Below are 24,962 nucleotides of genomic sequence, written 5' to 3' on the forward strand. Positions count from 1 at the left end.
TTGCTGAGGCCGTCTTCAAACCTGCGGTCCTCCCATATCAGCCCCCCCCCCCAAGTACTGGGATTACAAGCGTGTGCCGCCATGCCCAGATGAGTTTTAGATTTACTATGAACGTCGAGCAAGAACAAGAGCTCGTCAGGAGAAGACCTTAAGGATGGAGAAGAGGGAGGGCTGGTGTGTGGAGGAGAGAGCGCAGGGGCTTCGAGAGGCCTGGGTTAGCGGGCAGTTTCTGAGCCTGGAAGGGAATGAGGAGCCTGGAGGCCTGAGTTAGAAGCTGGGGGAAGAGGATCACTGCAAACAGGGGATGGAACAAGAAAGGGCCGGACACAGGCTCTGCAGAGGGAGCCAGGCAGGCGAGGGCCTTGGGTCTGGGTGCTAGCTCCACCCGCTGGCTGAGGGTGAGCGCTGCCGTCCACACTGTGCTCTTCTTGAGGACTAAGTGAGATGAAGAGTATTATGGCCTGAGATGTTATTTAACAAGACGCAGTCAGAAGCCCTTGACTCTACTGTCTAAGGACGGTGACAAGACCTGCCTGGCCCATCTGGTCCTCCGTTCCAGGAGGTTCCCGAGAGTTCGATACTGCTTTCTGGGAGCAAGTTCAGCGTTTTCTCAGGTTATCTCTAGCACTCCTGTCTTCTCCCTCACCTAAATTTCCTGTCCAGCACCAGAGGGTTAGCAGAGCATCCGAGAGACGTGACGGTTGACGCGCTGTGGTAAAGGGCGCCGTCTCCCATAGAAGACACCTGAGGTGCGGCGCTGTGGTTTTCTGCCTGTCCAGGATGAAGTCGGCTTCCACGGGCAAAGCATTAGAGTACTTATAAGGGCTTACCCCACTGTGTTGTAACCATTTAACCCTGACATGGCGATAAAAATACAGCTTCAGGCCCAGTGTGGTGATGCACGCCTGTAATCCCAGTATACTTGGGAGGCTGAGACGGGAGGAGCACAGGTTCAGGGACAGCCTTAGCTACTACTTAGTGAGGCCCTTTGCAACTCAGTAAGACCCTGTTTCAAAATAAAGAAGAAAAAAATAGGGCTGGGGGTGTAGTTTGGAGGTAGAATGCCCCTGGGTTCTATCCCCAGTACCTAAAAAGAAAGAAAGAAAAATAAATAAATAAATAATAAAAAGGGCGAGGATGGGCTGTAGCTCAGAGGTCGAATGCCTCTGGGTCTAATCCCTGGTACAATACACATGTTGCTTCATCAGTCACCTTCCGTCAGCACCAGGTCTAACACCGGGGCTCTTGAACAGCTTCAGTGTCTTCCTGTTGCACCGGCCCTGGGTTATCTGACCGTACTGACGCGGCCACTGATGGCCAGCATCTGGCAGGAGTACTCAGTTACGTCTACTCAGTTATGTCTGAGGTGCGGGAGGAAGCAGGCGAGGTGGGCTCACCAGAGCCCGAGCAGGTGACCGTGGCGTTTACCTGCACCGCCTCTGCCTGTTACCAGTGATCACACTCTTTTTGCACAAGGTTAGTAAGAAAACCCCAAGCATTCGGGAGGCTGACAGGAGGATCGTGGTTCGTAGACAGCCTCAGTTACTTTAGTGAGGCCCTTTGCAAGTCAGTGAGACCCTGTTTCAAAATAAAGAATAAAAAATAGGGCTGGGGGTGTTGCGTGGAGGTAGAATGCCCCTGGGTTCCATTCCTAGTTAGAGCAAAAACAAAACAAAACAAAAAAACCCCCCAAAACTTCTGAGCTGAAACACCACTGTTGTAAATTGGAAATTGGTGACATTAAAAGGACCATTAGAAAGCCGGTCATGGTGGCGCACGCTTGTAATCCCAGCATTTGGGAGGCTGAAACCAGAGGATCGCGGTTCGCAGACGGCCTCAGCTACTTAGTGAGACCCTCCGCAACTTAGTGGGACCCTGTTTCAAAATAAAGAATAAAAGCCGGGCATGGTGGTGCACACTTGTAATCCCAGCATTCGGGAGGCAGAGACCAGAGGATAGCGGTTCGTGACAGCCTCAGCTACTTAGTGAGGCCCTCTGCAACTCAGTGAGACCCGGTTTCAAAATAAAGAATAAAAAATAGGGCAGGGGGTGTAGCTCAGAGGTCAAACGACCCTGGGTTCCATCCCCATACCTGCAAAAAAACAAAACAAAACAAAAAGAATAAAAAATAGGGCAGGGCGTGTGGCTCAGATGTCAAATGCCTCTGGGTTCCATCCCCAGACCCACACACACACACACAAAAAAAGGACCATTAGAGGACCCTAACCTCTTAAATTTTTGTTTTCAAACACTTTTCTGTGAAAGCCGCCCAGTCGTGCACACACATGTGTTTTGGTAGTGAAGGTACAGGGGACTCCATTTTGTTCAACAGGCTTGTAACATCGGTAAAGTAATAAACAATCTTCTGCCCTCCCTTTTATTTTTAGACGTCCCTCAACAGAGGAATGGGCTATGAACCTGCGGTCTATGCACACAGTGGAATTTTACTCAGCCACAAAGAAGAACAAGGTTATGCCATTTGTAGAAAAACGGAACTAGAGAATATTACGCTAAGTGAGATCAGTCAGTCTCAGGAAGGGTGGGATGTCTTCTTTCATATGTGGAAGCTAGAAGGGAACTAGGAAATAAGAGACTTCAAGGAAATGAGAGATCCCAGGAGAATAGTGGAAGGGGGTTTGGTGAAGGAGGAGACTCGAAGGAATCAGTTCAAACAACCCTACTGTTAGGTTGAAAACAGAGTTGGGGGTTTAGGAGGGAGGCAAAAACACCAACCGGGTTATCAGAGACCGCTGTTTTATTCGGACCTGGCCCCTCCGGAGAGTCAGCCGGCAGTGGGGGAAGGGACCGGCGGGCCACGCGTCTGGAGAGCTGTGCATAGTCCTGGTCGGCCGCTGAGTCACGTGGGGGATCGGAGGCACCGCTGTTTTATGGGCATGCCGACTTTCTCACGACGTCTGCAGCATCGCGATGTTTGGAGTCTTGAGGCACCTGGAGTCTCGCGATATCTCCGCTTCTGGCTTCCGCCGCGAGATCACGTAGGGGAGGGACCCAACTTATCACCTATGTCTACTCATGAAGCTCTCCATACCAGTCTCAACATGATGAATGGGAGGAGGGGGAGCAGGGTGGGATCCAAGGGGAAGTGGACCGGCTGCGGGTACATGTATGACCAATAAAAGCATATTGAAAAAACAAAAACACCTGGAACCCAGAAAGAGTAACATTGTTATGTGAGCTGCTAGCAGTTTCCAGATTTTGCTGGCCCTCTGCCATGACCAAATCCTTTCATCCGTGTGGCCTTGTGCTGTTCTTGTACTATCCCAAGGCCTGGATGTTCTCTCCCTGTTTCAGATGACGGCGTTGACTGTCCAGTGAGCTGAGTAAAGTCACCCAGAGCACGCAGGGTTCAGTTTGACCCCCTGCCCAGGGCACTGTCAACCTGGGGGCAGGAAGAGCCCGTTCCCTAGCAAAGCTTCCCATCGGAGTCCTTGTGCTCGCCTTGGGCTATGGCGCTGCCTCCTCGGCTCTGAGTCACAGAACTCGCTCTGGGTGGTGCCTTGGGTGGTGCAATGATAGAACCTGGAGGAAAATAATGGGAAAAGAGGCGAGCCAGCCATCAGAATGGCCATCCTGGCCTTACGGGAATATTGGTGTCCCCAGAGAGGCCGGAAGAGGCGCCTGTGGGATACGGGACACCAGGAAATCCTAGCAAACCTCCTACTCACAAAATGACCTGGGAGCACGCCTTGCTTGTCAGTAGTTGTTTTTGTTGGGGTCCTTCTGCTTGTTTATGTAATAGAAAATATGTTTTTCAAATGTTGTTTGTTGGAGTTTGAGTCTGGGAGATGTTTCTGCCCTTGCTAGATGTCCACCTTTGAATCCAGACCGCGAAGCTGAGTTCTGCAGCCATCTTGAAGAAGGCAGGCCCTCCAAGACTGTGTGGCAGCAAAGAGTCGTGTTTTTGCTTCCGGCACGGAGCCTTGAAAAACGTAGAGTTTATTTTTAAGGACCAGTCTCTTGCGAGAGATCTGGTTATCCCATCATTTTTAAAATTACTGAGCCATGCCAGGCGTGGTGGTGCACACTTGTAATCCCCGCGCTTGGGAGGTGGAGACAGGAGGATCGCACAGGTTTGAAGCCAGCATCACTGGCTTAAGAGACCCTGTTTCAAAAAAAAAAAAATAGGTCTGGGAGTGTAGCCTGGAGGTAGAAGGGTTTTCAGGAACCCCAGTACCACCAAAAAAAAAAAAAAAAAAAAAAAAAAATACTGAGCCATTATTATGTGGCAAGCTGTAATTTTTTTCCCATACTGGGTATGAAACCCAGGGACATTCTACCTCTGAGATTCACGCCCAGCCCTATTTTTTATTCTTTATTTTGAAACAGGGTTTCACTGAGTTGCAAAGCGTCTCCTCACTAAGTACCTTAGGCTGGCTGCAAACCGCGATCCTCCTGTCTCAGCCTCCTGAATGCTGAGATTATAAGCATGCACCACCACACCTGGCTACAAGCAATGACTGTTAAAGCTTACATGGTTTGCTGATTTATTTATTTTTCTTCTTCTTCTTCTTCTTCTTCTTCTTCTTCTTCTTCTTATTATTATTATTAGTGATATTGGTGATTGGACCCAGGAGCATTCTACCTCTGAGCTACATCCCCAGCCCTTTAAAAAATTATTTTTTATTTTTTTTATTGTGGTACTGGGGATTGAACCCAGGGGCATTCTACCTCCGAGCTACACTATCAGCTCAATTTTTTTTTTATTCTTTATTTTGAAACAGGGTCTCACTAAGTTGCAGAGGGCTTCACTAAGTAGCTGAGGCGGCGGCGAACCCAGATCCTCCTGTCTTGGCCTCCTAAATGCTGGGATTACAAGCGTGAACCACCAAGCCCAGCTCAGGTTGTTTATTTTAATCTCAGTATTATAGTTCCATCTTAATCACAAGGAAGAGCCTGCCTTGTGGTGAGGCCGGTGCCAGGGCCTGCCAGGCTGGGATTGGAGCCTGATGGGTGGCGAGGCTAGTGCCAGGGCCAGCAAGGCTGGGATTGGAGCCTGTCATGTGGCGAGGCTGGTGCCAGGGTCTGCAAGGCCAGGATTGGATCCTGCCGTATGGCAAGATTGGTGCCAGGGCCAGCAAGGCTGGGATCAGAGCCTGCTGTGAGGTGAGGCCGGTTCTGGGGCCTTTGAGGCCAGGATCGGAGCCTGCTGTGCAGCGAGGCTAGTGCCGGGGCCAGCAAGACTGGGATTGGTGCTTGCCATGTGGCGAAGTCAGTGCTGGGGCCAGCAAGACTGGGATCAGAGCCTGCTGTGCGGCAAGGTCGGTGCCCAGGCCAGCGAGGCTGGGATCAGAGCCTGCCATGTGGCGAGGCTGGGATAGGAGACTGCCGTGTGGCGAGGCTGGTGCCGGGGCCAGCAAGACTGGGATTAGAGCCTGCCATGTGGCAAGGTCAGTGCTGGGGCCAGCGAGACTGGGATTGGAGCCTGCTGTGTGGCAAGGTTGGTGCCGGGGCCAGAGAGGCTGGGATCAGAGCCTGTCATGAGGCAAAGCCAGTGCTGGGGCCTTTGAGACCATAATCGGAGCCTGCCGTGTGGTGAGGCTAGTGCCAGGGCCAGCAAGGTCGAGCCTGCCATGTGGCGAGGCTGGGATAGGAGACTGCCATGTGGCAAGGCTGGTGCCAGGGCCAGCGAGACTGGGATTGGAGCCTTCTGTGCGGTGAGGCTGGTGCCAGGGCCAGGGAGGTCGGGATAGGAGAATGCTGGGTGGTGAGGCTGGTGCCAAGGCCTGCAAGGCCAGGATCAAAGCTTGCCATGTGGTGAGGCTAGTTTCGGGGTCAGTGAGGTCAGGATCAGAGCCTGCCGAGGGGTGAAGCCAGTGCCAGGGCCTGTGAAACCGAGATCGGACCTTGCCATGTGGTGAGGCTGGTGCTGGGGTCAGCAAGACTGGGATCAGAGCCTGCTGTGTGGTGAGGCTGGTGCCGGGGCCCTTGAGACTGAGATTGGAGGCTGCAGTGAGGCATCCACAGGGAAATATCACAAAAAAATAAAAAAATCAGATGCTTTTCCTAATATGCAAAAACTAGGAAGAAATGGGTACTAGGAAGAACTCTAGTTGAAGAAGGGGCCCTATAGAAAAGCAATTAAGGTGACCTATCTGAGGGGATGGAAGGGGGGGAGATGGAATCTTTTTAAAGCACATGGCGTACTTAAACAAATATATCAAAGTCAATCAATAAATCAAGCATGGGATCGAGGGAGGGGGGGGAATGGGATGGAGATTGGATAAAGGCTAACTGGGTGATATGTGCTTGTATATCCTCACAAGTTTTGGATTCCATGGTGATGTTTGACTACAATGCACCAATAAAAATATATTAAAAATAAAGACAAGGAAGCTGATGCTCAGAGAGAGGTTAATTTGTTAGAAGCAGTAGAAGGAAGATTTGATCCAGTTAATTGGCTCTAGGCCAGCACTTAGCCACTGAACATGTCTCTTAGGCCGGGTACTCTGCTCAGAGTGGGGGAATTTGTCAGAGAACAAGACAGTCTGCGGCAGACTGCTCAATCGGAATGGCCGTGAGTCCATTCGAGATCGATTTATCTCAGAAAAGATGGGCAAGGATACGGGTGCCATTCTGCAGCCACTTATCTGCAGCGATTCTTTCCCCTCTATGAAATAAATTCCTTTAAGTTCCTATTCACGGCGCTTCGGGAAAGAATCTGACATGGACAAAAGCTTCTTGAGCTATTGACACTTTATTACAAGAACCCAGAAAATTTATATCCTTCACCAGTGAGATTAATAGTAAAAAAAAAAAAAAAAGAAAGGAGTGTAATCACCATAAATCAATAGTGAAGGACATGTAATCAAGGTAAAAAAAAAAAAAAAAACTAGTCCGGCATTTAAGAGATTAGCTCGGATCTTCTCCGGATCTTGCAGACAGGTAGTTCCAAAGGGCAAATTCCAGAAGAAACGGGCACGCCCAGGGCTTGGAGAATAGGCCTCTCATGGAATCTTCTTTAACTTTTTGGAACTTTCCATCTTTAGGGCTTAGTCCATATGGCAGGCATGGGGAGATGTGGCGATCCAGGTGGATGTGATGGAATTCTCCCAGGTTTCATCTGCATTACTTTCTAGAGTCTGAAAGCTTAAGCAAACTCACAACACAGTTTGGCAAGTAAACACCAAAAAATAACATGAAGTTTCTAGATTTAGTTGTCAGATGTACTTCTCTAGCTGCTGAACACGTTTCCTCAAACGATAGGCTTATTAGAAGCCTATTCCTCTTTTAATAATCCATATTCCTATCACTGACCCTCTGCAACTTCCTTTTCTTTTCTGATTACCCTGATTCTCTCTTTCCCATATGGGACAATCTTAGGATAAGCTCTTCTTCATACAAAAATCCTTTCTTATTCTCACCATATTCTCTTTCTTTCACACTTACACATTTATTATATCTGTCCTTTGTTCTGATATATTCATTTCTTAGCCACGTGGCGCCTCCTTGTTTCAGGAAGCACACATACTGGGTGTAAAGGTTAAGAATCTTCCTAGCCTTCAGCTCTATTGTATTGGGCAGTATTAGCTGCTCATAAAGTTTATCTTCTCTGTATCTAGGCAGGATCACAAGGAGAGGGGGTAAACAGAGTTACCGGTTGCCTCCCCTTTAGGGCTAATGGTTTCAGCTAACTCAATGCTTTTACTGTAAGTTAATGATTTAGAATGAAGGTCAGAGATAGAGGGGAAATCCGCGTTTTGTAATTGCTGTTACAGGAATGCTGCCACTGCATCTGAATTCTAACTAGATTTTATTACCATTTGAACAAAGCCGAGGATGTTTAGAGGCTTAGACAAATTACCAGAAAGTTTATTTTCCACGGACTCAGTTTCTCTCACAGTCCTGATCTTACATCACCGGAGCAATTCATGTGGAAAGTTAAAAGAATCTTTACTAAAAGAATAATAGTCATGAAAGAATATCTAAGAGTGGGGGAGTACTTTGGCCAGAGACGACACTCTCTCTCGGGGCTTTTTGCTCGCGTTGAGGACCAGCCGATTAACTGCATGGGAGACCATCACAGATGCCGAGATGCAGCAAGTGGTCTCAGCAACAGTCAAGCTTCTTTCCCGAAATTCATAGGTTGAGTGTCCTCTACAAGTCTTTTGTGAGTTCCTTGGAGCCTTCTAGGCAAGAAAAAATGGAGTTTGTTTTATTCATGAGAAAAAGGCAAAAAAAGAGAATTGTCTTGCTGAAGGCTCTAGAAAGACCTACTTGCAAGGCGATCAGAAACCAGAGGTCTCATCAGTACCCTCATGTCCTTTCTCTGGCCCAGCACACTCTCCCTTCAACAGGTGCAGGGCCAGCTCTAAGACCTGGGTGATTAGCCACAGCATCCCTTGAGCTGGACCTTCAGCGCCCGAGAACAGCAGGGGCCCAAAGATGCTGTCTGGGGAAAGGAGGGCAAGCAAAAGGCAGAGGCCAAACTTGCTTTGGGGTTTTGATGACATGTGTGGCCCCAGATATCATGTTCCAGGCAGGCCCCCAGGATAAAGGTGGATTCTGCAACAGGGGGGTGGCCTGTGGATCTGTGATGGAGGTGTGAGTGGGTGTGTTCAGAGAGCAGAGTCAGAGATTCACAGATGTGGTGATGGGGAGAGAGGGTTTTGTAGTCCAGTAGTAGAGGAACTGTCTTGTAGTCAGGACCATCATGGACAGTTTATCCTTGATAAAGAGAAGGAAAATGTTGGCAGAATGGAAACAGTAGGAGGGAAGGAAGGAAGGAAGAGAGGGAGGGAGGAAGGAGGGACCATGATTGTTTGTAAGAGACTCTTCTGTTGGGCTCCCCCAGCAGCTCTGTGGTCAAGAATGGACATAAGAGGCCCCTTACTTGAGGTTCACTGGAGGTCTGTTTAATGAACAGACTATCCCACAGAAGGAAGAACAGCAGTCTAAGCCATTCTTGCAATCTTCCTGCACGGTGCAGACTTGGCTACAGTTCTCAGGTTCCCATCTGCAGGGCGGGGGTTCCAAGATGTATTCTGGAACAAAGAATAGGGAAGAGAAGGGTCTACACAACAGACTGGAGTAACATTCAAAGCTCTTGCCACCCTCTTGTCCCTTGTTGGGTCGTTGGAGAGGGAATCACATTTTATCCTTAGCTGCTGTCTTCCTTGGCGTTCTGAGCAGGGAACCAGGGTTTGGATATTTGATCCAAGACAGACATTGGCAGAATGCTGAAACCTACAGGTCATTCACTACCTTCGCAGGTTAGACGCCAAGTCCCCGTAGACCCTGACTGGTTTCATTTCAAAGGCAGGACCAATGTGTGTGAGGTAAGGAAGAAAATGCATAGTCGCCCATTCTGTGTGGAGTCACAAAGAAAGTCACACAGCCTCCCCTGAACCACGGGGCTTGTCCCGGGGCCAACCTAACCCGGCCTATTTGTGGATGGGAAGAGTAAGTGGGAGATAAGTCTTGGCAAAGGATGAAGGCCACACAGCAATTGAAGGTTGCAGAGAGCTAGGACCTGACTCTGGGAATGATTTCTTTCCTGGTATCAAGGGTGGGAATTTCAGAACAAGATACAAAGATATATCTTCTTTTGCCCTATGGCCTCCTGACCAGGAGTCCAGAGCTCAGGACTTCCCTACTTTCTACTGTTTAGGAAAAGTAAGATTCTTCATATTAACTTCTTTAAACATTTCAGTTTGAAGCTAAGACCTATTTCCATCAGGAGATTCGGCCCAGAGGCTCCAACCCCCTGTCTCCTCTTTTTTCCTGAATTCGAAGGAACAAGGATTGGTCTCATTAACCTCTTTTTCCAAGCCCCTCCCCCACACCCTAATTTTTGTGTCCCGTGATATGCCCTTTCTTTGGGGTAAAAGTCACAGATGGGGCATCTATTGTTCACCTGTTGGTTTGTTATTGTGCAAGTATTGGCCGTTAGAAGGGAGACCTGTAGGACACCCTGATAATTTGAAAGGAACAAATGAAGAATCCGGTGGGGGATATGGCTGCGACAGGTGGGGTGGAAGGAGCTGAGGTCCAAGCGCTTGACAGTTGGGCAGAGACGACTCACCAGCACCCGCCTTGGACCGCTCAGCCATCCTACAGCTCACTGGGAGCAGAAATTGGAAGCAGTCCCCAGTTTGAAGAGCTTGGGGTTTGGTGGAGCAGTGTGGGAAGGAAGTCTTGCACCAGGGACCTCAGAGTGGTCCTGGGTGTCTGGTGCACTTACCAGTCTTGCAGAAAAGCCTCTCCCCAAATCCCAGGCCTTGATTTTCTCATGAATTCTCCCCTGGGTACTCCTGTATTCTTGCAGCGTGGTTAGCCCCTCTCAATCTTCTCTACCTGCACGAAGCTCTTGACACAGGACCTATCTGCCCCAGAAACAGGAGCTACCACATAGAATCCTCTTCTAAGTCCCCAGTATTTGAAGAGCACATATATGACTAATGACACTTCCCCCACTGGGTAAAGGTGGATATTACTGCCTTTGTGGGGCTGAGCTGGGCAGTGGTAGCAGCCGAGACAGACGCTATACTCTCCCACTGATGCTAATCACTGTGTTCGCTGCAATCCCTCTGGATTTTTATTTTTATTTTTTTTGAAGATTTAAAGAAGTTTATTACAAAGATAGAAATACAGAAAATAGAAATACAGCTCCATACCAGACTGGCATGGAGGGGTGACTCGAAATGAATACACCCTCCCTCTGGATTTTTAAAGTGTGAAATAAAGTGTAAGGCTTCCTTCTCTTCCTCTCAAAACATGCCCCAGGGCCAAGCTTAGTAGATTTCAGCTTAAGTGCTGCTGACTTCCCTTGCTGGCTCGTTTTAATGCTTGCAAAGTGGAACCAAACATCTACGGAGGAACCAGAGACAGCAAGACGATGCTGGGGGATGTGGCATTAGCACGTCTGAGCATTTACCATGGTGTAGTAAGAGTGCCCTGTGGCCGTGTGTGTCATTTCAGTTTCTCCTTCCAACCATCTCAGCATCGTTATAGCCACTCTAAGGATAAAACCCGAGTCCCCGGGCACTTTGCCAGGAGTCACACAGTAAGTGGACAGCAGAGACTCAACCCCGGATCTTGTTGACAATGAAGTCTGGACCGCTGAGCATGACACCACGTTTTTTTTCACATCCTATTTTGGACTGTCCGCCGCAGATCCTCTCCTCTCCACGGAGGCTGCTTCCCTCCCCTGGGCCCAGACCCGGCACCTACTCAGAATGCGCTCCTTAGGCCTCCCAGGCACCAGCTGTGAAGTAAGGCAGAGCACCAGGAGAGGAAGCACGGCTGTCATGGTGCCAGCGAGGTGGGTGGGTTACGTCCTGGCCTGGGGGAACTGGGTTTGACCAGGCACTGCTGCAAATAGAAGGAGGGAGAGAGGTTCTAGCAGAAATATGCTGGGACTGGCCTTCCCAACCAAGGAGGGCCTGGCAGAAACCCAAGCACCTCCCAAGCACACCAAGCAACAGGGCCAGGTTGTGTTTCCAAATACACTCCTCCTCCATACTCCCCAAGCCTGACCTTGTTATCTTTTCAGGCCTTTATTTTTCTTGTGGTGCTGGGGATGGAGCCAGGGTCTTGTGCATGTTAAGCACATGCTGTCCCACTGAGCAACACCCCTAGCCCTCTCTGTTGTCTATGTTATTTATTTATTTACTTATTTACTTACTTATTTTGCGGCACTGGGGATTGAATCCAGGGGCATCCTACCTCTGAGCTACACACCCAGCCCGATTTTTAATTCTTTATTTTTATTTATTTATTTATTTATTGTTGGAACCCAGGGGTTTTTCTACCTCCGGGCTACACCCTCAGACCTATTTTATACTTTATTTGGAACAGGGTCTCACTAAGTTGCTGAGAGCCTCATTAAGTCGTTGAGGCTGGCTTGGAACCTGTGCGATCCTCCTGTCTCAGCCTCCCAAGTGCTGGGATTACACGCGTGTGCCACCACGCCTGACTAATTATTTATTTTAAAACAGGGTCTCGCTAAGTTGCAGAGAGCCTCACTAAGTATCTGAGGCTGGCTGCGTACCTGCAATCCCAAGCCTTGTCTCAGCCTCCCAAGTACTGGGATAACAAACCTGTGTCATTGCTCCTGGAATGTCTATGTCTTTTAAATGTTCGTTTTTTAAGAAAATAAAAATAATAACTTTCCCTGTGAAGATCTTTCAAGTCTTTGTTATATTTATTCTCAGAAACTCGAATTTTAAAAATATAAATAGTACCATAACTTTTTGATTACTTTTGTTTGTTGCTAAAGGAGGACAAAGGACCTTTGTGTCTTGATCTGTAGCTAGTCAGCTTATTATATTCTCCCCTTGTTTATCATATATTATTTTTTGGTGTGTTCTTTTTAGCGCTCATTATCTGTAAATAACAATAGTTGTACTTTTCCTCTTTAAACTTGGTGGCACTTTTATTTCTCCCAGGGCCGGCCAGGCTTATCAGGACATTGTAGGAGAGAGACGGTGATAGTGTACATTCTTGCCTGACACCTGGTTCTAAATGAAAGCATCTTAAGTTTCTGCTTTTAGGACAGTCTCTTAAGTTTCTCCTAAGTACCCTTTATTAGGCTTAGAAAGCTCTCTTTCGTTCCTAATACAAGAAAAGCTTCATTCATTTATTACAAAGTACCTCTATGGCTTTTTTCCTACGTATGTTGAGATGATCACACTATTTTCCCCCGTACTGCGTGACATTTTAAATTTTCTAACATAAAGCCACTTCTTGTATTCCTGCAACCACGTGATCATTGTGCATTATTATTTTTATATCACTTGGTGCAGTTTACTATTTTAACATAGTGTGTGTGTGTGTGTGTGTGTGTGTGTGTGTGTGTGTGTGTGCGTGCTCATGAGCAAATTGGGCCTGTAACTTTCTCTTCCCATATTGACCTTGCCTGGTTTGTAGCAAATTTGCACTAACATCAGAAAATGGTCTAAATAACAGTTCTTCTTTATTAATTCTCTGGAAAGCTTTGTGTAAGGTAAAGATAATAGTTATTTGAGTTTAAAACTCCCCTTTTTTTCTTGTGCAAGTATGCTTATTTTTATTTTGTTGTTTTGATTTAACAATACATCTTGGAAATTATTGTAGAACAGTTCATAGCAATGTCCCCTTTCTTAGAACAGCATTCTTTAATACCAAGTACACATATCTTGGTCATACAGACAATCTCCATTACATGGGCATCTATGGATTTTGCAAGACATCACTATTACAAATAATGAAAAATCATGTGCAAGCCGGGCATGATGGTGCATGCCTGTAATTTTAGTACTTGGGAGGCTGAGACAGGAGGATTGCAAGTTTGAGGATAGCCTTAGAAATTTAGTGAGGTTCTCAGCAACTTAGCAAGACCCTGTTTCAAATAAAAAATAAAAAGAGCTGGGAATATCTCTCAGAGGTAGATTGCCCTAGTTTCAATCCCCAGCATCACAAAATACAAACAAGCAAACAAAAAACAAAACAAAATAAAGAGAGACAGGTTTAAAGAAAAACCATGTGCATATATTCTGTATTGTTGGAGGTGTAGCATTAGGGTAAACATTTAAAAGCATAATTGCTGATTAAATGCATAATTTGGAGGTGGTTCTGCATGCTGATTAATCCCAGCTACTCAGACTAAAACAAGAGGTTAGGGTCAATTCTGGGAAGTTTGAAAAGACCCTGTCTCAAAATAAAAAAAGACTGGGGATGTAGTTCATCGGCAAAACACTTGCCTAGTGAGGCTCTGGGTTCAATCCTCACTACTGCAAAAAATGAAAAAAAAAGGTAAATGCACATTTTTGTTATTCACTCATCTATCGATGGACCCCTAGGTTGGTCCCATAATTTGGTTACTGTGAACTGCGCTGCTATAAACATAGATAAGCATGTACCACTATAATATTCTGACTGTAATTATTTTAAAAAAATACCAAGGAGTGGTGTACATGTAAAAACTCTTAATAAAATTCTAGAAATTTGTGTTCAAAATCACATCAAAAAGATCAGACACCATAAACAAGCTGGTTTCATTCTAGGGTTACCAGGCTGGTCCAACATAGGCAAATCAGGAAATGTAATTCATTACATAAATAGAACTAAGGTAAAAAATTACGTCATCGTTTTAATAGATGTATAAAATGTATCTGACAAAATCCAATATTCATTCATGCTAAAAAAAAAAAACACTGAAGAAATCAGAGATAGATTTGCCTCAACATCATAAAGGCAACATATGATAGACCCTAAGCCAACACCATGCTGATGGGAGGAAAACCTAAAAATACTCCCTTTAAAATCAGGAATAAGACAAGGATGCCCACCATCACTACTCCTATTCAATACAACACACGAAGTTCTAGCCAGAGCAATAAGACAAGAGAAAAAATTAAAGGGATATAAATAGAAAAAGAAGAACTAAAATGATCTCTGTTTGTATATGACATGATTCTATACTTAGAAGATCTAAAATACTCAACCAGAAGTCTTCTAGAGATAAGAAATTCAGCAAAGTAGCTGGATACAAAATCATCTTACAAAAATTAATAGATTTTCTATGCACCTATTACGAATCCACTGAGAAAGAAATCCCAAAATTAATTTCATTGACAACAGCCTCAAGAAATACTTGGGAATAAATCTAAGCAAGGAGGTAAAATACCTTCAAATGAAAATTATAGAACACTACAGAAAGAAATTAAAGAAGACCTTAGAAGGCCGGGCGTGGTGGCGCACGCTTGTAATCCCCGCGCTTGGGAGGCGGAGACGGGAGGATCGCGCAGGTTCGAAGCCAGCCGCGCTGGCGTAAGAGACCCTGTTTCAAAAATATATAAAATAGGTCTGGGAGTGGAGCCCGGAGGTAGAAGGGCTTCCAGGAACCCCAGTACCACCACCAAAAAATAAATAAATAAATAAATAAAATAAAGAAGACCTTAGAAGATAGAAAGACCTCCCATACTCTTGCATAGGCAGAATAAATATTGACAAAATGGCGACAGTATGAAAGGCGATCTACAGATTCAGTACAATCCCTGTCAAAATACCAGTCATTCTTCACAGAGTTAGAAAAAAATATTCCTAAAATTTATATGGGGAAACAAAAGACTGAAAATAGCCAAAGCAATCCTGAGTAATAAGAACCACACAAGAGGCATCACAATACCTGATTTCGAGTCATACTGCAGAGCCACGGTGACAGACAGCATGGCAATGGCACAAAGAGACACACAGACCATGGGAACAGAACAGGAGATGAACAAATGCTCACACTTAGATTCGTTGATTTTTGACAAAGGAACCAAAAGCAAACGTTGGAGGAAAGACGGCATTTTTGACAAATGGTGTTGGGAAAACTGGATGACCATATGTAGAAGAATGAAATTAGTCCCCAGTCGCTCAACCCTGCACAGGGGTCAACTCTAGATGAATGAAAGAGAACGGGGCTTGGGGCACACACTTGTAATCCTAGTACTGGGGAGGCTGAGACGGGAGGATGTCAGGTTGAGTCCAGCGGTGCAGCACAACTTCCAGTAACCTGGCAAGACCATTTTGAAACAAAAACTAAAAAAATAGCTGGGGATGTAGCTTGGAGGTAGAAGCTCGATGCACAGGATTAAATCCTTAGTAACACATACACACACACACACACACACACACACACACACACACACACATACACACACACACGGATCAAAGATTTAGAAATTAGAGCAGAAACTTTAAAAACACTAGAAGAAAACAAAGGACCAGATCTTCAACCAATGGGCCAATGGGCACTGGTAGAGATTTCCTCAATAAGACACCAGAGCTCAGGAAATAAAGCTAAGAAAACAAATATGATGGTATCAAATTAAAAAGTCGCTGTGCAGCAAAGAAAACAAGGAAGAGTCTGAAGAGAGCCAGGCCTGGTGGCACATGCCTGCGATCTCAGAGCCAGGGAGTCTGAGAGGGGAGGATCACAGGTTCAAAACTAGCCTCAGAAACTTAGTGAGACCCTGTCTCAAAATGGACAATTAAAAACCGGCTAGGGGCATAGCTCAAAGGTAGAATGTCTCTGGGTTCAATCCCCAGTATCCCTCCCCACCCAACACACAAGGAATCTAAAGAGAGAGCCTACAAAATGGGAGAAAACCCTGGTCAACTACTCCTCAGATAGAGAATTAATATCTAGAATATATAAAGAACAAAAAACTTAACACTAAAAATAAACAACAAAAATAGGCAATTGAAATGAACAGACACTCATCAAAAGAAGTACAAACGGCCAGTTTGTATTTCAATATATGAAAAAATTTTCAACATCATTAACAATCAAGGAAATGCAAATCAAAACTATACTGAGATTCAATCAGCCTCCAGTCATAATTGCAGTTATCAAGAAAATATACAATAATGAATGTTGGCAAGGACGTGGAGGAAACAGAAACCCTAATATACTGTTGGTGGGACTGAAAATTAATTCAACCACTTAGGAGATCAGTATGGGGGTTTCTCAGAAGACTGGAATGAAACCACCATAAGAACCTGATTCCTAGGTATCTTTCTAAAGAAATTAAAGTCAGAACACTAAAGTGTCTACCCATACCCAAGTCTGTAGCAGCACGATTCACCATAGCTAAGTTATAGAGCCAATGTAGGTATCCACCAACAGATGAGTGGGTACAAAAATGTGACACTTGCATGCAATGGGACTTACTTGACTTGGCCATAGAGAAGAACAAAATGTCATTTTCCGGAAAAGAGAAGGAAGTGGAGAATGTGGTGCTAAGCGAGAGTCGGCCAGTCTCAGAAACTCAAGTCGAATGTTTTCTTTCACTTGTGTAAGCCAGAAGGAAAACAGGAAACAAAAGGGCCACTGGAGCCGGGCGTGGTGGCGCACGCTTGTAATCCCCGCGCTTGGGAGGCTGAGACAGGAGGATCGCGCGGGTTCGAAGCCAGTCTCGGCTACTTAGTGAGGCTCTCAGAAACTTAGTGAGACCCTGTTTCCAAATAAAATATAAAAAAAGGTCTGGGAGTATAGCCTGGAGGTAGAAAGCCTCTGGGTTCCACCCCCAGTACCACCAAAAGGGCCGTTGGATAATTGAGGAGAGAGGCCAGCAGAATAGTGGGAGGGGATGGGGACGGTGCTGGGAGGGGAAAGGAGAACTGATAAAGGAAACAGGTCCACTGATGCCCTCTATGAAGCATCACTACCAACCTCGCTATAAGCGCGGGGCGGGGCGGGTGGCAGGCTGGGATCTGAAGAGAACAGCACTAAGGACTGCTGCATGGCCTTTGCGTCGCCTTGACCTCTCCTAAGACGTAGAATGACAAGTAGTAATGCAATGATTAAAAACAAAAGAGAGAGGGAAAAAAGAAGAGAGGGCTGCTTGTGGGAGAGGAGGCCTCATCCCCGCAGAAGCCCAATTCCACACAGGATAGGACTGGTGAGGGGCGGGGAAGGGGAGGAGACAAGGTCAGCCGGGCGGCTGGCCAGCAGAGGCGGCCGAGGTTGACTGTCCTCCTGGCCCTCCCTCCCCACCTCCAGCTCTACAGGGAAGTCTGTGCCCTCCTGCTCAGACCTGGCTCTTGGCTCCGGTCAGTCATGCCGCCCCAGACACTGCCATCCATCTTGCTTCGTTGTGTATTGCTGCTGTTGTTGCTACTGCTGCAGGCCCAGGGAGGGCACCGGGAGGAGAAGAAGCCGAAGAAGAAGCCGAGCAGCCCGGGTGGGTACATGGGGTGGGAGCCAGGAGGTCTGTGCCCTGTGCGAGGAGGACCTGCGTCCTGGCACCTCTCTGCACACCCAGCTCTGGCCACAGCACAGTGAATTCCCGGCCGTTCTGACCCTCAGGCCTCCAGCCTTATTCCGCAGCCCTGGGAAGAGTGCAGAGGTAGAAGAGGACCCCCACTTTCACCCCTCATTCCAAAGACCCGGAAACAAATGGTGCTCACTGGGGTGAAGGTGCACCAGGCCAAGAATCTGAGCAGTAAGCTACAAACGTTCTTTAGGTATCACATTTCTGAGTTGTAAACATCCAGAGATGTGTAGGGGGTAGAAGTAGGTGCAGGGGTAGGAAGCGAGGACCCGGGCTGGAGAGGCCGGCGGCGGTGCAGAGCTGAGCTGAAGGCCTCCTGAGATGCACAGAGCGGGGCGGGCTGGAGCTCCTGGGGGGCTGGGACGCTGGGACTGCAGGGTGAGGAGGGGGACAGGGCGAGAGGCACGGTCCCCCTCCTCTCTGGACTCGGAGAATTCCAGAGGCCGCGAGGGCTGGGAGATGTCTCCAGCCCCTTGGAGCTCCCAGCGTCAGAGCGTGGGTCCTGCGTGGTGACGTCACCGAGGCCACGTCTCGAAGGGGAGATAGGACCTGGGTGCAGGGTAGGGAATCCAGCAGGCACCGCAGGGGCTGAGGTCTACAGGAGAGGTGGGACTGAAGGGAGGGGCAGAAGAATTAGGACTTCACTGACCACCAGAATGCGGGGAGAGGCACAAAGGAAGCTCCAGAAACGTCCGGCAGTGTGGCCAGCGGGGGCTGGGTCCTGGAGGGATGCTGTCGGGGCACCGGCCCTCACCCTGGCCCTGTCCTTTGCAGAGTCAGGCCTAGCCCCAGAAATCAAGGGCTGTGTGAAAAGACCCCAGTATTACATGTGCCATCGCTTCTGTGAATCGGACCAAGACTGTCAAGCAAATAACATCTGTTGCACAGCCTTCTGTGGGAACATCTGCATGAGCCTCCTGCGATGAGAGGGTTGGGCTGTGCTTCCTGTTCCCACCAAGCCTCAGAGGATGGCAGGACGCGGGCACAGGAATGTCCAGGGGAACACCGCCCACCCCGGCCTGTCAATAAACAGCACAACTGCACAGACACCTGGCCCTGGCGCCCACTGTGTGTGGTCACTGGGAACCCTTGTGCCCCTGCGTGCCCGCCATGTGCCCCCGCCTCCCGGGCCCGTCTCTGCTCTCTCGCAGACCCATGCACCTGCAGCTTCCAGGAGGCTCAGCTCCCGGAGCCAGTTCTCCCAGGGGAAACTGCCCATGCGCGCAGGAGAGCATTCCTCATCCTGAGCCAGGGACCTGGGTGGGCGCTGGAGGTGGAACCTGGCTGGAGCGTGGGGTCAGGGCCTACAGCCGCTTTGCTTTCCTCTCCCGAGCTCTCCGGCCATCTGAGCCAGAGCCCCTCAAGTCTCCTTCTGAAGCCACATTCCTGAGTGTACACAGAGGCGAATGGGCCGGCCTAGTCAAGGGCCAGGCCCGGGGCCACAAGGCAGTGGGAGGCCGTGCGTGGATGGGCTGTTTCCTCTGCCCTCGCTCCTTCCCTCCATTGCCCGAGGCCATGTGCATGCGTGCGGGAGGCTACGGTCACCCCCGAGCCCATCCAGTGCACCCCCAACGATATGGCCTCCCGACGGTGGGGCCTGGCTTGGGCTTGGACAATGAGACCCCAGTGTCCTCTGTTGGTGGAATGTTCTCTACCGTTCCCAAACCCGTTCCCTGGCTCCATTCTCTCAGCTTTTGATGCAGAGGCATGCCCCGGGGTGGGGACAGGTGTTCCTCTGACATTGCCGGATCCTGGTTGGCACAGGGGGGGCTCTGGGTCTCATCTGGGCCCCTGGGGGCTGATTCCCTCCGACGCGGTGCAGGCGGCTTCTCTGAAAGGATGCTGGGGCTGAGCCGGGGTGAGTCACGCGTGTGAGCGTCGGTCCACTCCGCTTGGCCTGGGCCACGGACTGAGGCGATTGTCTTAGGAGAAATCCATGCAGCCCACAGCGCAGAGGGTCACGTCCCAGCCCTGGAGGCCACGTGGGCTGGAGGCCTTGGTGAGGGCGGCACCTGTCAGAGGGCCCTCACGTCAGGAGCCAGGGAGCAGAGAGAAGGGCCAGGCCAGGTGTGCAGTGCGGTGCTTCCCCCAAGAGATCTTGTCTGCTGTTCCCAGGGAGCCTCACTCACCAAGCATCTTCCTAGACTGTGCCCCCAGTGTTCCAAGCAGAGATGGAGAGAGGCTAAGTTACCCTCCAGGGGCCACTGGGAATAACCTCTCAAGTCCAAGGCCGGGTTCCCCGCCTCCTGCACACAATGGACGCCAGGCAGGCTCAAGTGTCATGCGTTTAACTGGAAGTCACTCTGCTCCCCTGTGGAACCGGTGCCTGGCTTGTGTTCCAGGGAGCCCTCCGGACTCCCCTCTTTTCTGCAGGGAACTCAGGGGCTCCTGAGTTCCAGAATATGGTTCTGGGAGGAGAACCCGCCTGCTCAGGGCTGTGTGCCCTGTCTCCTATGCCGTCCTCTGCAGTCTCAACACCAAGTTAGCAGGGAGCGAGTCGAGCAGGGAGCGAGGCCCTGGAAGACCTAGACTCTCACGGAGGCAGGGAGGAGGCAAACCTGCCGAGGCCTGGTATCTGCACATGCCAAGTCCTAACCTGGGGACCATCACAAAGGCTGCCGCTGCCTCTGCATCATTTGCTCTCTTCCTCTGCTCCAGGCAAGCTCCCTTCTACGCGCACACAGCCGGGAGGATTCTGAAGGGATTCTCCTCCAACCGGGATGCCCAATCTTGAATATGGCATTATCTGTATGCGTTTCCTATTCACCTTTTACTGAATTGTGCCTGCCTGCCTGCCTTCCCTCCTTCCCCTTCCTTTCCTTTTTACTTTTCAGTATTAGGAACCGATTCAGGGTGTTCCACCTCTGAACTATACCTCCGACCACATTTAATTTTTTACTTTGACACAGAGTCCCTCTGGGTTGCTGGTTTTTGCTACGTTGTGGACGCTGGTCTCCAACCTGCAATCCTCAACCTGCAATCCTCTTATCTCAGCCTCCCAAGTACTGATTTCACTATGCCCAGCTCTGTTTTTTTTTTTTTCTATACCTAATTTTCTGGGAGTTTTATCATGGTTGAGTTTTGTGAAGCTTATTTCTGCTTCTGTAAGATGACTGCGTGGTTCCTGTTCCTCGTTATGTTGACGCGCTCTATCACGGTTATTGACGTCCTGTGCTGAACTACCCGCGCATCTCTGGAAGAAACCCCACTTGGTCACGATGCTGGCTTTGGCTCCTGTAATGGCTTGGGTTCAAGGCAGCGGGTCCAAGGCAGCGGTATCAGAGGTGAGTGTTTGGGAAAGGAGTAGATCAGGAGAGCTGAATCCTGGTCAGCAGACCGCTCCCCGCGATAGGTTAACACTTGGAATGGACTTTCGGGCAGTGGACCTGGTTAGAGTTTGCGGGCCCCGGAGGCTGGCTCTGGGAGGGTTATGTCCTCCTGCCCATTCCTGGCCGTCGTGAGTGGAGCATGTCCTCCACCTCACCCGCCCTTTGCCATGGTGTTCTGCTTCACCCTGCCCCAAGCAGCGGACCCGCCAACCGTGCACTATGACTGCGACCTACATAAATCATTCCTCCTCTACACTGTTCTTGTCAGGTATTTCGGTGACAGCAACAAAAAGCTAACTAATATGGTTTGCTAGGATTTTGTTTTGGAATTTTGCGTCTACAGCGTGGGCCTGGACCCTGGGCCTGCTGGAGCATGGAGTCATGTGTATTGATCTGAAGCCGGTGCTGTCCCGGAGAGTGGGTGCTGGCCTAGAGGCTAGGTACACAGGGGCTGGCCTGGCTCCTGGGGCCTCGGAGGCAACCTGGGACTGGGTCCAGGGATGACGGGTCCAGCCCGTCAGCGGTGGGGCTGGGCAGGAAGGTTGAGTGCCGACGGCCCCAACAAAATCACACGAGCCGGGAGACGTGTCAAGCAGGATCTCGTTTATTTTTCTTTAGGCAACCCAATTTAAAGCAAAAAACCGCAAGGGGGATTTCCAACAGGAAACTCTTCTAACCTATCAAGCTAAAGGTCACTCTTACAGCCAATCATTATCCAATGCACGAGGGGTTCACGAGCACGGACGCATTAGTTGAGCCAATAAGGCTCAACATTACCAAATTGAGCTAGCGGGGGCAAGGAGAATAGTTACGCCCTCCGTATCTGCTCGGCGCTACATGTTGCAGGTTCATTCATGGGAAGTTCCGGCGGTTGTGCAGACCCGTGCTTGCTACATGTAGCTCATTGATGGGAAGTTCTGTCAGGCGGTTATGCAGACGCCAACACGCTTCAGGAGGTTATGCAGACGCCAACGCGCTTCAGGAGGTTATGCAGATGCCAATGCGCTTGGCACTACATGTCATCAGGCGGTCGAGCAGATCCCAACACAGGGACACTGGTCCAGCTCTGGTCTCTAGTGTGACAGGCTTGGACTCTGGGTCTGTCTGCTAGAGTGTGGGCTACACTAGTTAGCTTGGAAGGTGGGGCTGCAGGACTGGCCCAGCACTTAGACAAATTCAGCAGAAATAAATTTACCAGAGACTTCCTCTCCCAAAAAACCCATCTATAATGGTACATGAGAAATAAACGTCTATTCTGCGAAACCCAGGAGATTAGCCTATCGGCGCTAAGGTTATCAGGTGGGGTGGCAACAAAAATTGTAACCTGTGTACCTTGTGGGATGGATAAAACAGTATTGAGGATTATAATAAGGGTAATCAAAGCGAGGTGTGGTTGTGTATGCCTGTAATCCCATTACCTGGGAGGCTAAAAAGAGGAGGATCGCAGGTTCCAGGCCAGCCTGAGCAATTTAGCCTGATGCTCAGCAGCCTAGCAAAATTTTAAAAAGGGGGATCTGGGGAATTACCTTGGAGGTAGCCTGCCCCTGGGTTCAGTTCCCAGTACCAAAACAAACAACACAAAAATCAAGGTAATCAAGTATAGCAGGATAGAATGAAAAATAAAATGGGATGGGGGCTGGATGAGGGCTGATTGGATGATGTGTGCTTGTATATCCCCTCAAGTCTTGTATTCCAATGTGATATATGATTACAATGCACCAATAAAAATAAATTAAAAAAAAGAAAAATAAACGAACACCAAATCCTACTGCTGGTAACTGAGTTTATTTCTGGAAGGCTTGCCCCTCACCCTCAGGAAGGGTAGGTTAGAGATTCAACCGGCGGCCACGTGGTGCTACTCTGCCGTCTCTAACATGTCTCTCATGATTCCGGGGGTGGTGGAAAATTGGTATTCTGACATACTGTCGTAGTTCTTCTGTAAGAGAAAAAAGTTGAGATGGCGAGCAGACCCTGAGGCACGCGCTCGCATCCTTGGGCTTCACAGCACCCACACCCATCAGCCAGAGGACAGGGAGATCTTTATGGAGCAACAGAAATTATTCTCTTCTGAGAAGATGAGGTCTAAACAGAGAAAGGTAGAGATCTTAGGCCTGGCTGAGCCCAAGGGGCCCCTACCATAGGAAGTCTGCCCGTGGCGCTGAGTACTACAGAGGGCACAACACGGTCATCCCTTAGATCATGGGAGGCTCTGTGGCCTCTCAGCTGTGTCTTGGTGTATCTGCCAGTGAAAAGCTTTTCAGATTCTGGGGAGCACTGTCTCCTGCTATTTTTCTGACTTTGATGTGGGAAACCTCAATCTTCCGTTGCAGAAAAAGAGGGTCTGAGAAGAGGAAGAACGCCAGGGAATGAGCACGCCCGAGCTCGTGTCTCCCAGCTCACCTCGTTTTGCCAGCAGATGTTACCGCAGTAGGTCCAGCAGCACGTGTGCTTCTTGTGTGCACATTTAAAGGTCTTCGAGCACTTCCTGGTACAGTCTTTCACGTTCGGCTGGCCCCAGCACTCCTCCAGTTCGCCTTGTGAAATTGAAATGAGATGCTAAGAGGTTGATAGGGCCACAGAGCTAAGGTAGGAAGAGGCTCCCGGCACAAGCTAAACAGCCCCTCGCAGGATCTGAGCCCCGGGTCCTGGCCGAGGTGTCTCCCTGCCTTATAAGAAACGTCTCTCCTGAGCCCCCTCGCCTCGCAGACACTGTGTGGTCACTGGCTGCATCTGGTCCTTCTTCATCAGTTTCCAGGGATCTCACAGGACCCCACGACCTCTTAGAGCACCCTAGAGAGTGTACCTCACACCCACACATTCTCCTATGAAATCCATATTTGTTTGTTTCTCAAGAGGTTGCGTGGTCTGAGACAACTTCTGGCCTCATTACAGCGCGGAGTTCACAGTGTAGGGAGCTAGGGGAAGGGAGGGGCAGATTTCCTCTTTCCCACCATCCTTGCTGACGCTGCCTTTAATAACTCAGCCTTGCCAAAGTCTCAGCCCTTTTGATCAATTTTCTTAGCCCCTCCTTTTCTTATCCCCTCCCCCTCCCCCTCCTCCTCCTCCTCTTCTCCTCCTCTTCCTCCCCCCTCCTCTTCTTCTCCTCTTCTTCCTCCCCTCCTCCTCCTCCTCCTTCTCTTCTTCTTCTTCTTCTTCTTCTTCTTCTTCTTCTTCTTCTCCTCCTCCTCCTCCTCCTCCTCCTCCTCCTCCTCCTCCTCCACCTCTTCCTCCTCCTCCTCCTCCCCTCCTCCTCTTCTTCTTCTTCTTCTTCTTCTTCTTCTTCTTCTTCTCCTCCTCCTCTACTCCTCCTCCTCCTCCTCCTCTTCCTCATGTGTGGTTGTGTGTTTATGTGTGTGTGTTACTAAGGATTGAACCCATAAGTGTTCTTTCTCTGAGCTACACCCTCACCTTATTTTATTTATTTATTTATTTATTTATTTATTTATTTATTTATTTATTTTTGGTGGTACTGGGGTTCCTGGAAACCTTTCTACCTACAGGCTACATTCCCAGACCTATTTTATATTTTTATTTGGAAACAGGGTCTCTTAAGCCAGCGAGGCTGGCTTTGAACCTGTGTGATCCTCCTGTCTCCACCTCCCAAGCGTGGGGATTACAAGCGTGCACCACCACGCCTGGTTTATTTATTTATTAAAAAAAATTTTTTTTTTTTGGTGGTACTGGGGGTGGAACCCAGGGGCTTTCTACCTCTGGGCTATACTCCCAGACCTATTTTATATTTTATTTGGAAACAGGGTCTCACTAAATTGCTGAGAGCCTAAGTAGCTGAGGCTGGCTTCGAACCTGTGCAATCCTCCTGTCTCAGCCTCCCAAGCACAGGTATTACAAGCGTGGCCACCACGCCCAACTC

This window comes from Muscardinus avellanarius (genome assembly GCF_963383645.1).
Source record: "Muscardinus avellanarius genome assembly, chromosome: 19".
Taxonomy (NCBI): domain Eukaryota; kingdom Metazoa; phylum Chordata; class Mammalia; order Rodentia; family Gliridae; genus Muscardinus; species Muscardinus avellanarius.